We start from the raw sequence: 12,211 nt of genomic DNA on the forward strand, positions 1-12,211 counted from the left end.
CATGCAGTTCCTGAGGTGGGGAAACAGAAGGGATGTGACTCGGGGGAGTTCTGTAAAACACAGGAGGGCAGGCTGGACTCAGTCAGCCAAGGTCATCGTCCATCGGACACGTGCCTCGTCCATCCGGGCAGCAACACGTGAGCGGAGCCTGAGGACTGGTGTTCGGAGCATCCCCCGGGAGAAGCGCCAGGTTAGGGGTGGTCAGGGGAAGCTGCTTTGGGGGCGTGTGAGAACCACGTGTCTCCCCCTTCTTCCCATTTGACCATTCAGTCATTTGACTATTAACGACGCCCCCTGGAGATACTGAGGGGAATAACAGAGGCTGCGCTGTCCTCATGGGGCTTGCGTCCTGATGCAGGAGACAGGTGATAAAGGAATAAGAGTTCAGTCCGTGACAGGTTTGTGCAGAAAAATAAGCATTGTGAGAGGATGGGGAGAGATGGGAGACCAAGTGCCGCAACTGCTGGAGGGAAGAGGTGACATCAGAGCAGGGACGGGAATGAGGTGAGCCAGTGGGTCCTGGACTCCTTTGTCCCTGTGCGCACACCGCGGATGCAGCTTAAATTGTCTCACTGACAGAGACACATACTAAAGCCGTTGGTTTATCCTAACGTGGGTCTGAGAAGTGTGGTAAAGAGCATCACACCAAGAGAAAACGATTTGAATTGTATTCAGTGTTAGGGTCCCAGATCCCAAACATCTATCTGAGAATGCTCTATATATAAAGTTTCGAAAATTTTCATCTGTACTGTACACAGGTGCACGGTTTCAAGCTCATTTTTTATTGTTTTATCACTTGAATTGCCCAGGGACTAGCCAGACAGCAGAAATTATATAGCGTGTAGAGTCTTTATAATTAGTTTATGTTAACTCAGTGAGGAACGATGTGACATAGCCACACGCTCCGCTATGTACACAATTTATGTGCTGCAACCGAATTTTTCTTTTCGAAAACTGTCCTGTTTTGTAGAGTTCCTAATGGCCTCTTTCTGTCTTTTACCTTACTTTCTAATCTACCTAGAGTCAGTCTGTATTCCAAATGTTCCAACATTTCTGCCGTATGCCTCTGAATAATATTTCACGAATACTCACACATCTTCTGGAGCGTTTTCTCCCAGGGCCATTCCAAGCCCAGTTGCTCTGAGCTGCTCAACAGCTGCTGTAACTTCTCGTCGACAGAACCCGAGAACCGACCTTGGCTGCTTCTTGGCACCCGGGGTAGGGGGGAAGGAATCCCCCCTCTTTTCTTGGGTTGCTGTATCTTTTCCTTCCAGGTTTATACCCCCATCTGACAAAGCACATGCTCTGTAAGCCTCAGTGCCTGGGAGGTCTATTTTTGAATTCTTACATGTCTGAAAAGCGTCTTTACTCTGTTCTTATGCTTGAAGAAGGATGACCTGGGCATAAAATTTTAGGTTAAAAAGTATTTTCCCTCCCTTGTGAAGACTTGGTGGCATTGTTTTCTAGAATCTAGTGCTGCCCTTAAGAAGTCCAGGGCATTCGGGCACCTTATGTATCCTGCTTTGTGAGATGTCTTTATCCTAATGATCTGAAAGTTCACAGCGACATGAGTCTTACTGTGGACTTTTTTTGTTTGCTTCTTTACTCTTTGGACTGCTATTTCTGGCTCTGGATGCCTGGACCCTTTCATCTGACTAACTTTTTAGTGTTATTTCTTAAATAATTTCTCCCCTTCCATATTCTGTGATCTCTTTGCCTAGGGTTTTTAATTATTTGAATATTGGACCTTCTGGATGGATCCTTGCATCTTTGTCATCTTTTGTTTCCTATTTTCTAACCTCTGTTCTTTTGCTCTACTTTCTGAGAGATTTCCTTGATTTTCCTTCAAATCCTCCTATGGAAGAAATCTTTATTTCAATTAAATATTTGATTTCCAACTCTTATTTTTGCCTCTTTTAAAATTTTTTTTTTAAGAACATCAGGTTTTTATTTTAGGGCTTCTGTAGCCTCACTTATTTCTCTAGATGATATCCTAGACTTTTTGAAGTTTTCTTCAAATGTCCTTTGAATTTCTCATTTTCCTCCCAGTTTCTTTTTTTGTTTCTGTTTGATGACTTGAGTCTCTAGCTTTCATGTTAGATGCCTGACTGCCCGTTAACACTTAAAAGAGAGTTTCCGAGCAACGAGCATTGGGTGGGGAGCTCAGTGTGTGAAGGTGAGGGTTGTTGATGGCGGGACGCACTGGATGGGACCACACGCTGAGCCAGCTTTCTCCAGATTGGAACCCCTAAACCTCAGTAGGTGCCCCGTCCCCGCGTCCCAACACACACCCCTACCCAAGGCTGATCAGTTTTTTCAGAGAGAAAAAAGTGCTTTCCTTCCTGGAAAGCACCCTCTGTCCCACCGCTGGCACTGGGAGGGTGCAGGGGAGGAGGCGAGCTTCAGGCCCCTGCACCGGCACCTTCATTATAACTCAGTCCTGCTATTGCAGGAAGGGGGACCCTTTCCAGGGCCCGAGAGTGGGCTCTTGTCTAACACTCGGAAATGAATTGTCCCAGGAGACACAAGTGTTGACAAAGCAAGAGACTTTATTGGGAAGGGGCGCCCGGGCGGAGAGCAGGAGGGTGAGGGACCCCAGGAGAACTGCTCTGCCACGTGGCTCGCAGTCTCGGGTTTTATGGTGATGGGATTAGTTTCCGGGTTGTCTCTGGCCAATCACTCTGACTCAGGGTCCTTCCTGGTGGCCCGTGCATCACTCAGCCAAGGTGGATTCCAGCGAGGAGGATTCTGGGAGGTTGGTAGGACATATGGGCTGGCGTCTCCTCTCTCCTTTTGGCCTTTCCCGAATTCTTCCGGCTGGTGGTAGCTTGTTTAGTTCCGTGTTCCTTACCAGGACCTCCTGTTGTGAGATAAGTCATGCAAGTGGCTACTATTGAGCCTGGCCGGGGTGGGCGGTTTCAGTCAGTGGTTCCCCTAACACTGCCTTAGGCTGCTTTCTGCCCACCTGGGAGTCCTGGGGGCCACGCAGAGGTCACGGTGGGATCTCGAGCCAGGCAGTACTGTGCTTAGAGTTTCATAAGCTCCATATTTTCTCCTGGGTTTCTAACCCTCCGCTCTGGGTCTGTCCTGCTCCGAGGTCTTGTCACTTTGTGGTGGTGGGAGTGATGCCAGAAAAATCACTCGCTTTTCCCTGGAATCTTCCACCAGACACTTAGAGTATAACTTCCAAGGCCCATTAGGTTAATTACTAGTCATCCTTCTGCTTTGTGTCTCTTGCTCTTTTTGCCTTTTTTAAATTTTATTCTCATTGTAGCAGGGTCTGGGAATGAAAGGAGATAAAATAAAGGCAGTCACACTACTGTTTTGAACCAAAAGTAACGTTTGGGATTTTTTTCACTTTATGTATATTTCACATTATTCAAATTATAGCCATCTGTTGTGTGAGCTAATAATAGTCCCCCTAGGATGCTTCCATCTTTAGAAACCATTGTGCAGAAAAAGCTAAATCCTGTAACCCATCAACATGATATGGTAAAGATTTTATACAGTTAGTAATTATAAATTATTTGATTATTCACATGACTTCTGCTTTATAAAGATTAATTGAGAGAGTATTTTTCAGTTGTGCCAGACTTGGTTTTGTTGCTGTCCTGATTATAGATTCTGAGATACAGTTTCCTCGTGTACAGACACCCTTTGGAAGACAGACTAAAAGCGGATTTCTAAGTTAATTAATAGTGTTTGTGACAGGGATTCAACTTTGTTCTATTTCTGTGGAAAATGTGTTATTCTGACTCCTTACAAATGAGGAGGATTTGCTAGCCATATAGGGAAAGGGTTTTTAATTTTATATCCTCTTTTACATCTCTGTTAATCTGCTTTACCTTATCTCTGGTATCTATTTCAGTATTTTATTTTGGGGAGGGGGTGGAGTGATCCCTGATTAATTAATAAAAGTGTCAACCTAGAGAAATTGAAAATGGAAGCATTCAGCCCTTAAAAAAAAAAAAAAAGACTGGGTTCCCAAGTGACATCTTCTTAGCCACAGGTCTAATAATTAGATTTAAGCTTATTCTACAGATTAGAGGCCATATATACTGGCAGAACCTTCAGAACTGGATTACTCAGTCACCCTGCAGTACGATGAATTGGACCCGAGGGGTCTTTTAAGTCCCTTCTGACTATGAAATCTGTGAAATCCTCTGCTTCCTTGATAGCGAGGCGTAGTGGACTTGTAATAGATCCGTTCTTGGGTTGCTCTGTCTACCAGAAAAATTTATCCTCAAAGCCAAACAGATCTAACAGGGTAGCTTTAAACAGAGATTGGGATTCCATATTACACTGCACAAGTCACTTTTTTCCTTAGACCTTTTTATTAACTTTGCTTACACTCTTTAAATCCCAGAAAAGCGTAATAGCCCATATCCTAGTGACCTGTGTCAAGGGAGGTAGAAAACAAGAGGGATGCATACTGAACTGACCTGGGGCGTTTTTGAGACCTACCAAATGATAAGAAACCTGTTTGCTTATTTATTCATTTAGCATCACTAATTCTAGAACAGGTTTCCACATTTAAATAGAACTTAAATTTACAAAACAAGTGTTTTTAAAACTTTGCCAATCACCTTATACACATCTCTATTAGCACGGTCATTTAAAATATAGAATTAATGAAGAAGATTTAGGAAAGGTCGAGTATATTTCTGAATCTTATTCTTCTTAGTAGACTATAGAGAAACTGAGGAATTTTAAAAGAAAAATGATTTATTCCTTTTAAGTTTGACTAACCAGTCAGTTCTGCCCCAAATCCTGTTCTTTGATGCTGACTTTAAAAAAATATATAGTTGACATGCAATATTATGTTAGTTTCAGGTGTGCTAGGTAGTGATTGGACATCTACGTACATTACAAGATGATCCCGAAGATAAGTCTAGTAACCATCTGTCCCCATACAAAGTTACCACAATATTATTGACTATATTTCTCATGCTGTATATTACATCCCCATGGCTTATTTATTGTGTAACTGGAAGCTTGTACGTCTTAATCTCTTATCAAAACAAGTTGAAAGCACTTCAGTTTGGAGTAGGAAACCATTGAAATCTGGAATTGTTCTGTTTGAATGATGGAATCCTTATGTGAAAATATTTTTGAGAAACTATTTCAGAAAGCACCATGAATATATTAATTTTCTTTGGTTTCTGGTCTCATCTGCTCATACCCCTTCCCCTTGGTATCACCTGGGCAAGAGTAAGTTCATATGATAGTGCCTTACTGTCTTCAGTACTGTTTAAATGACATATTCCAACCCAGGCCATATTCGGAACCATAATAAGGGAAAAACACTTTTTTTCAAAGCAAAGTTTCATTTTAGAATTTTGGAGCAATATAGGAAACAGTCCCGGTCTTTTTGATTTTGAGGCCAAAGTTTGAGCCTTAGGTTGTTTTCTCGATAGTAAGAGATGACAAATGTTAAAGCCTATTTCTCCCTATAAAATGTCTTATAACCTGCCAATCATTGTTCATTTCTATTGTAATTTAACCTCCTGGGTTATTTTTGAAGTCCTGATTGTTCATTTATTTCAGGGGCAGATTGTGTGTTCCAACTCCCCCGCTACAACCAGGCTTTTTTTTTTTTTTTTCCTTTTTTTTATTTTGAAAATTTAGACTCACAGGAAGTTACAAAGAGAGCAGAGAGGTCCCATGTACCATCACCCAGCTTCCCCCTCCTCGCATTATGTCTTATGTAATTAGAGTGCAGTGTTGAACCCAGGAAATCGACATTGGTACAGTGTGTGTATAGTTGTGTCCTTTTATCACATGTGTAGGCTCATGGAACCATCACCACAGTCAAGATTCTAACCAAAGCACAAAGCTCTCCCTTTCCATACCCCTTTACACCCAGACACCCCCGCTCCCATCCCTAACCCCCGACAACCGTTTATCTGTTCCCCACTCTAGAATTTTGTAATTTGAGAATGTTCTATAGCTGGAATCATGCAGTGTGTGACTTTCTGATATTGGCTTTGTTCACTCAGCATGAGTGCCATTGAGATACATCCAACTGTTCCTTTTCCTTTCCGAGCAGCGCTCTGTGCTCGGATGACCAGCCGTTATTAACATTCACCTATTAAGGGGCATTGTGGCCCTTTATAGTTTCTAGTTTCTGATTATTACAGATAAAGCTGCAGTGGACATGTGTGTGCAGGGTTTTGTGTGGTTGTAGTTTTCGTCTTCTCTGGAATCGATGCCCAGGAGTGCAGTTGCTGGGCTGTGCCGTGTTCTATGGCTGCCGTCGACGTCCATGGTGGACCAGTGTCTCTGCCTCTTCCCAGCATCTAACCAGTGGGGTCACTTTTTCATCTTAGTTCCTCCAGCAAGTGTGTGGTGATAGCTCATTGTCGTCCCAGGGGCTAGTACTGGGGAGCATCTATTTGTGTGTTTGTTTGCCCTTCGAATGCCCTCTTTGTTGAGACCTTTTGTTGAAACCTTCATATCTTTTGTCCATTTTCTAATTGGATTATTTGGTTTTTTAAAGTTGAATTTTGAGAGTTATTTATATATTCTAGTTGTAAGTTCATTGTCAGATATGTGTTTTGCAGCTATTTTCTCCCAGTCTGTAGCTTGTCTTTTTATCCTTGTAACAGGGTCATTCACAGAACAAAAGTTTTTTTGAAAATTTTGATAAGTCAAATCTTTTTCTTTTATGGATCAAGATTTTAATATCGTATCTGAGAACCCTTCATCAAGCCCCAGATCCCAAAGATTTTCTCCTGTGTTATCTCCTAAAAAATTTATAGTTTTGTGTTTTACAAGTAAATCTCTGATCCTTTCTGAGTTAGTTTTTGCATGAGGGATGAGGGTTAGGTCAAGGTTCATATTTGTGCTCGTGGATGTCCAATCGCTCCAGCACCATTTGTTGGAAAGACTGTTCTTCCTCCATTGAATTGCTTTTGCACTTTTGTCAAAATAAGTTGACTGTACCTCTGGGTCCATATTTGGGTTCTCTATTCTGTTCTGTCGATCTGTGTGTCTGTCTCAATATATACCACAATCTTGATTACTATAGCTGTATAGTAAATCAAGAAACTGAGTACTAGAGTGATTCCTCCCACTTTTTTCTTCTTTTTCAATATCCTTTTAGCTATTACAGTTCCTTTGCCTTTCCTTGGAATTTTCGAATAATCATGTGCGTGTTTGCCTATAGCTACTGGAAAGTTCTGCTTGGTGCTCACTTTTCTTCCACTCTCTCTTATTGTTCAGCCCAGTTTGCTCCTACCTGCTTCTTTGTTGTCGATTTTGTCTGACATGATCGTCTATTTAGAAAATATCAAGGTGTCTACAAAACAAACAAAAAAACCCTAGAACTAAAAAAGTGATTTGGCAAGATCACAGGATACAAGATCAACATGCGAAAGTCAGTTGTATTTCTATATAGTAGTGATGAGCACATGGAAGCCAAAATTAAAAATACAGAACTATTGGGCTTCCCTGGTGGCGCAGTGGTTGAGAATCTGCCTGCCAGTGCAGGGGACACGGGTTCAAGCCCTGGTCTGGGAAGATCCCACATGCCGCGGAGCAACTGGGCCCGTGAGCCACAACTACTGAGCCTGCGCGTCTGGAGCCTGTGCTCCGCAACAAGAGAGGCCGCGATAGTGAGAGGCCCGCGCACCACGATGAAGAGTGGCCCCCGCTTGCCGCAACTGGAGAAAGCCCTTGCACAGAAACGAAGACCCAACACAGCCAAAAATAAATAATAAGAAAAAATAATAATAATGCAGAACTATTTACAATGGCTCAAAAAAATGAAATACCTCAGTGTAAACCTAACAAAACCCATATAGGACTCATGTGCTGAAAACTCTAGAACTCTGATGAAAGAAATCAGAGAAGGTCTAAATCAATGGAGAGACATAACATGTTAAAGAACTGGGAGGCTCAATCCAGTAAAGATGTCAGTTCCTCCCCCATCGCTAAACGGATTTAGTGCAATGCCTCGCAAAATCCCAGAAAGATCTTTCATAGATACAGATTCTGTTTCGATGCATTTCTTTTTTACAAGAACATCTGGAACTTCTATGTGACTTGAAAACAATAAATTGACCAGGGAAATGGTTTTCCAGTGATACCTGTGGGTACTTTCAGTGCTTTCGATCACGTTTACTGTAAAAATTCAGTGCCTGCCTTCTGTGGCCAGGCCGCACGCTGAGGGCCTTCCGTTCTCTGAGTCCCGTCATCTCGTCTCCCCACCCTGTGGGGAAGGTTCTGTTAGGATCCTCTCTGTACAGACAGGAAAATGGAACTACCTAGAGGGAATTTACTTGCCCGAGGCCACAGAGCTAGAGGATTCAGAAGCAAGATTCAAACGTAGACCCACTTGGGTCCAAAATCTGCTCTGCGCTCGGTGTTCCTGTCCCTGTAGGGGTCTCAGGCCAAGTGCCCTCTTAGATAACCCTGCTTTTTGAGACTCTCTGTAGTCCTTACATCACTTTACTGCCTAGTTCCCTGCCAGGCTCTGTCATGAGTATCCCTAGTCTACACTCCGGTTCCAGCTACAGAGCTGCACCCAAGGACTGTTCCAAATTACCCAGCTAGAAGGGAACATTTGATACTTTGCAGAATAACTTTTTTTCTTGAAATTTTTATTTAAAAGAGACTTTCCCGTCTGGCAGAGAAGGATGACTATAGAAGTACTGTTGCTCGCCTTGCAAGTGGGAGAAATGGATTTTGGAATGACCCATCACTTTTCTTAGGTGTCAGGGGAAGTAGGTCACTTTAGAGTGTTTATCATAATATTTGAAAAAAGCTGGCATTGAAAAATGAGAAGTTGAATATTGAGTAGTTCTCCAAGCAAAGACTAGAAATGGACTGCTGAAATATTTTCTGAGATAGACCATAGCTTTTTTATATAGTTTCTTTTTTCCAGTGTCTCCCTAAGATAAGTTTTATTTTAATAGTCAATTGTAGCTTGATAAAAGGAGCAATTTAGTCTTTATGGTATATATATATATTGGCTTCATTTATTGCAATGTCTTTCTAGATATAAACACAGGAAAGCTTTAACCTCCTTGAGTTCTAGAAACAGCGATTGGAGTGATCTAGAGGTCCTTAGTAAGTAAAATAGATGAACATGAACGTTTAAAAGCCTCCATCTACCTTTAAGGCTGTTAAACAAATGAGAAAAGTCCAATCCCCTCTCTGTAGAAATCAATAAAGAATAAACAATGTCGCAGAAGCGTCGGATCTCCTCTAAGCTAATGGAGGAGAAACTACACGAATCCAGACGTTCGACTGGAGACTTCGGCATCGCATCCGAAGTGGTTTCTGGCAACATCTCCCAGTTCGGAGCCCGTGGCTTCCTTTTGCACACATACCAGGTCCTGACTGCAGAATTTCATAAGTCGGTTACTAAACTGCCGTCGCCGGCTAAATGTTTTCTGAAGAATTTGGGGTGACGTGATCTCAAACACAGGCTAACATGTTACACGCCAGTATAACTGCCGTTAGCACGTTACTACAGGGACCATCCAGCCCTTGGTAAAAGGAGAGGCTGCCTCTGACCTCCAGGTACCAGCGCCCCCATCCTCAGCCCTGGTCATCACCCCTCAGCCCCGTAAATGGCTCCCAACAGCGATTCCCTCCATCAGGCTGTAAACTCATGGGCAGTTTCAGAGTCTGTGCGCTGGTTAAAGAACTCTGCACATTCTATATACAGAAACAGGCTGCATAAGAAGTATGAGAATTTCAAGGCCATAAAGGATATAAGAGATCATCCGTGTTGCAGGTCCGGGACGACTAGAGCAGAGCGGAAGGAAAGGTCCACCACGTTCCGAGCACAGTTGGGTCCTGCTGTCTCTTCATCCACCCCACCTCGCTCATACCTTCCTCTTCTTTACTCTCTTGTTTCTTGGGAGATTTAATCCACTTCACTTTCTTAATATATTCCATTTAATTCTTCGTTCAGTGATCAATACCTTACATACGGTTTATCTTCAAACTTTCCTTCTGTCTGCATGTTTCCTCTGTCCTCGTGTTCCTGTCTTCTTGCTTTGAACACAGTAAATTAAATTATCATCAGCGAGAAAAAGTTTCCAAGAATCACAGAACTTATTATTCATCTGCCACCCCCTCATCCACTGCAGGAATCCCCTCTAAAGTTTCTTGGGCTGACGGTAAGGCTTCGTCTGCACAGGCCCATTCTGGGATGAAAAGCTCACTCCTTACAAAGGAGTTATTACCAGTTTGGGACAGTTTTAATTGTTTAAAAATCAAAAGGTCACGGACTGACCTTCTGATGGCGTTGTCTCTAGCTCATTACAAAGAACAGTGGCTAACATGTATTATCCCCAACACACCAGGAAGGGCTCCTGCCGTCATCCTCGTGGTGCAGGTGAGGAACCCGAAGGTTGGAGAGACCCGAGGTCACACGGGAGTAAAGAGTGGAGCTGGGGGTGCGGAGCTCGTATTCTGACCCCAGACCCTGGAGGAGGGGCCCCGCCAGCCCCTGCTCCGCCAGGACGCTGTCCTCCAGGGTCACACCTGCTCTCTGGGCCCCTTTCTCCGTGCTGTTTCCTTACCCCGCCAGGTCCGCTGTCTTGTTTCCCAGATGCCTTTCCCCGTCTCGCCATCGGAATGGTCGTGGGTTACTGTCCTCTCGTTTCCACCCGGGTCCTCCCCCGCCCGTGCTCCCTGGAACCTCCCCGCCCTGACACTGCATTGTGCAGACTGCAGCTGGCACATTGTGAATGTTGTGACGGCCACACTGCGTCCGTCTCAGGCACATCAGCCTCTCCTGGCCCACGGCAGGCACTGAGTGGTCTTTGTCGAAGGACTGCATTCCCTTCCCTGGCTATTATATACTCTACGACTTCTTAGTTGGTTTTCCCTGGGGTCTCTGATGCCCCGTGGTTAAACCTTAAATTTGCAAAAGCAGTCCATTCTTCCTCTCTCTGCTTGGAGATGGAATTATAATTCATCCGATGCTTTGCTTTTGGCAGGAGGAGAAGCAAATGGGGACTTGCCGCTTCCCAGCACTGTTAAGTGTTGCTTCTGTGGCGGCTCAGCATCTGCACTAGAAGGTAACTGCTGACTCACTGGGTCTGTATCCCCACGCCTTTCTTCTCGCCCGTCGGCCCCGGCAGGTGCTCTGTGCCCCGAGCCCAGCTCGGGCTCCCGGGAGGGTCCGTACAGGTACTGCCCTCACCCCCAGGAGCGCCGGCCCCTGCCACTGCTGTAGCGCCGTCATCACCTCCAGAGGTCTCCTCCGATGCCCCGGGCCAGGTATGAAAAGTCCCGTAGAGCCTCCTGACGCCTGTAAGCCAGAACTTACCCCTGTGCTAAGGCTTCTGCTTCTCATTTTTATTTCCCTGTTTTCAGTGCCTCCGTATGAAATTTCTCTCCTGCATCCTGTGCGTTGGTCTTTCTCTTTCTGCTGTACCGCTCCTGTCAACATACAAATGTGCTGTCGTTTCTACCATCTTAAAAAAAAACTCCCTCTCTTGATTCTGCCGACACCTCCAGCCCTCACCTCCTCTCCAAGCTCCTGGGACACACCAGCAGCCCTTGTCCCCCACTATTGGAATCAGCAGTAGTTTCCACCTTGCTGAAATGCTGTTTCTCCCCTTCTGTTTAGCACCTGGACGTATCATGCTGCATATTGCATTTATTTATGCCATATTTGTGAGCTCCAGGTAGCGTTCATTGTGTTCACTGCCTGGCATGAGTAGATGCTCGGGAAACATTATTTTCTGAAGGCACAGATACATAACTGGTGCTTTGTGCGTTCTAGATCTTCTGTCTGTATAAACATGCCCCCTTGGGGGTCTGTCCCTTGAGGGTGGGAGGGTCACAGGAAGTGGTCTTTGTCGTATTGGGTGGGTCTCCGTGGCCTGGAGGATTCAGGCCCAATCCTCCAGGCAAGTGCAGGGAAGTCTGCTTTGTATCGAATCAGGTGATGACTAGATTGTTATTTTTCTGTTGTTCAGAAGATATTCTAATTTCCTTAGCAAGATATTAGGATAATTATTTTCTCCCACAGAGGGAGCAGTGAAATTTTGAGAGCTCCTTAGAGAATCTTACCAAAGGGCTTTTATTGTCACTGCCACAAATTGGATTTAGCGGGCCTATTCTTTATGTTTTAGGAATGCCGTCTCCCTGCAGAGTTTCCAGAGCATATTCCTGCCTCTTAACTCCCTCTCACTGCTTTCTCCTCTGGCACCGCAAGTACTGCGAACTCCAGCTTCTCTGGCAG

At 44.3% G+C, this 12,211-nt stretch overlaps 1 protein-coding gene across 6 annotated transcripts in view; it reads left to right on the plus strand.

The window, feature by feature from the left end:
* FAM110B (family with sequence similarity 110 member B) overlaps nucleotides 1-12,211 on the plus strand; it is a 136,404-nt gene that overhangs the window by 108,426 nt on the left and 15,767 nt on the right. The window contains exon 5 of one of the 6 annotated variants that reach the window (XM_082433050.1): nucleotides 10,959-11,039. The exons of the other annotated variants lie outside the window; for them this stretch is intronic. The gene's annotated coding sequence lies outside the window, so the exon portion shown is untranslated. The remainder of the gene's footprint in view (nucleotides 1-10,958; nucleotides 11,040-12,211) is intronic. 6 annotated transcript variants of the gene reach the window in all.

The sequence above is a fragment of the Balaenoptera physalus genome, assembly GCF_965194825.1.
Source record: "Balaenoptera physalus genome assembly, chromosome: 17".
Taxonomy (NCBI): Eukaryota; Metazoa; Chordata; class Mammalia; order Artiodactyla; family Balaenopteridae; genus Balaenoptera; species Balaenoptera physalus.